This window comes from Rhea americana, unplaced genomic scaffold (genome assembly GCF_003343005.1).
Source record: "Rhea americana isolate MKP2758 unplaced genomic scaffold, rheAme1 scaffold_196, whole genome shotgun sequence".
In the NCBI taxonomy this organism is placed as follows: Eukaryota; Metazoa; Chordata; class Aves; order Rheiformes; family Rheidae; genus Rhea; species Rhea americana.
In genome coordinates this window covers 1266012-1268903 of record NW_028186105.1, presented here as the reverse complement: position 1 = coordinate 1268903, position 2892 = coordinate 1266012, and positions in this window count along the sequence as shown.

The following is a 2892-nucleotide window of genomic DNA, read 5'->3' as shown; positions in this document are numbered from 1 at the left end:
AGTCAGACTGGCCAGCACTGGTGGGAGATCTTGTCTGCCCTAAAGGAGAATAAAGATTAGGGGCTTGTTTCCCTGTTGTGGAGCTGGCCCATGGTGTCCCCTAGTGTGGTTCCAGGACTGGGTGTGGGGTGGCAGCTGGCCACCACCCTTGAGTGCTACAGAAAGGGACAGACTAACAGCGGGAAGGGACCCCTGGCTGTCCCTAGCTTGGCCTCCTACTCAGAACAGGACTGAAGCCAACCCTGCTTCAGATCTGCTGTGGCACAGTCTATCCAAGTACTGAAAAGCCCCAAGGATGAAGATTCTCCTTCCAAGTACCTGTGCTGGAGTTGCAGATCTCTCCCGCTGAAGTCTTTCCCGCTGCCTGTCCTGAACCTGCRAAGTGGCAACTTGCAGCTGTTGTCCCTCACTGCGCCATATGCCAAACAGCTCTGGAGTGGCAGCTCCAGGATGAAACTCTTGAGCATTGTCTACAGCCAAGATCTCTGTCTGACTCTGGGGACCCTCGAGGGCACATCAGAAACAGAGGTAGCAAAGTGCTGTGGCTAGAGTGAGAGCTCTAGGCTAGAGCACAAGATGAATGGCCCACTTCTGGCTGTGTAGGTGGCTTTGCTTCGCTGTGCCTAAGTCTCCTCACAGTCCCACGGGGGCCGTGATGCTGCCTCGCTGGCGTGGTGCTGGAGACAAATGACAGGAAAGAGACATTACTGCAGCTACGAGGCGGGTATAGGGCTTTGGAAGATGACAGCAGCCAAGTCTGACCTTTACACCATTGCTCAATAAAGTGATATCAGATCCACTTCTCTGCAGAAGAGCTGTTAGTCCCCCCCACTTCATGGTAGGGCTCTGAAGCCAAACAGACACCCCTGATTTGGGACAAGCCATCAGGGTACCTGGGCTGTCTCAGAGCCTCGCAGTGACTCCAGCTGAGTTGTGACCCTGGGCCATGCTCTGAGCCATGCAGGGAAGGATTCCCACGGGTGCAGCAAGGAAATGCTGCTCCTATCTCCTCTGTGAGGGGAGGAGGGCTCCTCCAGGAGGAAACTTTCCAAGCGTGATTCATATCTCTAGTTTTACAGTCGTTTCGGTCAAACAGGTAAACCAAGCACGTTGCTTGAAACAGGTTCCTGCAGGGGAAAGGTCTCGCAGTGTGAGCGCACGTTCCTCCAGCGCAGGGCTGCCCCGGGTGCCACAGGGACCACTGACCTCCGCAGGCACCGGCCTGGCCGTGCTGGGCACCGCGGGGCCCTGGGGTGACTCTCCTCCTTGGGAAAGTCATCCCTCCCCTAACGATGGCATCGCATTCTCTGGAGAAGGGGAAAGTGAGGCAGGATTTGGCCTCTCTCCACTCTGCTAAATGCTGGAGGGAACAAGAGGCACAAGGCTGTGCTGAGAGGTGACTGGGGGTTAGTTAGCCGCTTGCAGCAGGATCCAAGGTCCTTCGGGAAAGTACAGAGGGTTGAGGCTGCAAGAGAGATAAAAGGACAAGCCCTTTTGCGGCTACCTGAAGAACAGACAACAGAGGACTGCGTGGCACTGCAAAGAGATGGGAAGTGACACCCAACGTGCACGCCTCCCCCTTGGGCTTTCTCCTCCTTCTCTGCCAGCTGGGATGAGGGTGTGAGTCATGGTGAGGTGTCCAGCCCTYGCTCCCAGCAGGGCGTCTAGTCTCTAGCCTTGCTGCAGGTCTGCACCCCAACTGCCCAGCATGACTTAGAAGGGGCCTCTGAACAGTGTGACAGCTGATTCCAGCTGATTCCTACCAGCTTCTCTAAAGACTTTTTAAAATTCCCTGMAATCTCTTCCTTGCAGAGCTCCAGGTCTTTCAGAGCATTTTTCTTCACACTCTTCTTGCATTGTTTTACCAATACGGACCTGGGTTGGGTGTGAGTAGCGTAGTCCAGCCTGCTGCATGGGCAGAGGATGAGTGATGCAAGGGTGCCTACAGAAGCACATCTTGCGCCATAAACTTTGGGAGATGATACATGTACTTTTTTAATTTTATGATTGTAAAACTTACTCATGCCAATGAAACAAGCTTGTGTGTGGGGAAGTCACCTTTCCATAACTAAAACCTACAGTAGGAGCCTCATGGATGTCAGCCTGCGGAGCTCCAGATCCTGTTTGAGATCGGCACCCTGAGAGTGTCTCCAGCTCTGGAGCAGCCCGCCTGGCAAACTGGCTGAACCGCCCCAGTGCAGCACGCAAGCAGGCCCATCAGGGCAGTGCTGACAGTGTTGGCAGGGAGCTAACCCAACGATGAACTCACTAGCATGGAGTCACCTCACCCTTCAAAGGGAAGCCCTACAGGCAAAAGAGCTTATTACGGAAGGATGGACATTGTTCCACCATGTGCTGCCCAGGACACCTCATCTTCCTAGGAAAACACCCTTTGCCCATCCTTTCCAGTAGGCAGGTCACTGGAAGACAACTAGTAAGGTGCAGATCCCTGTGTAAGGCTGAAAGCCATGGCCATACTGTCACCCCAGGGAAGGAGGCCTTGCACTTGTACAGTATCCTTCCCCCTTCCCCATCTCCTCTGAGATTCTGAAGATTTTCCAGCCTCCCTCTGAATGGCTGCTGTCTTGAGCCTGTGTTACTCTTCGCCATCAAATGACCACAACCGGGTTTGTGGATGGGGAATTGGATGGGAGGAGACAAAAAAAGTAAAGTGTGCCAATCTGGAAAACAACCCAGAAAGGTGAGCAGAGAGGGACCTGCTGGCCTAGATCCGATGCTGTGGAAGAGGCAATGAGCTGCTCTGAGACAAGAAGAAGAAGTAACAGCTAGCCCCTCTTAGCCTGTTAAAATGAGTTTTTACATTCTGCTCCTTAATCTTGCTTTTGGAGCTGGAATATGTTTTAAAAATCAGAGAAGGTTGCTAAGGGACAG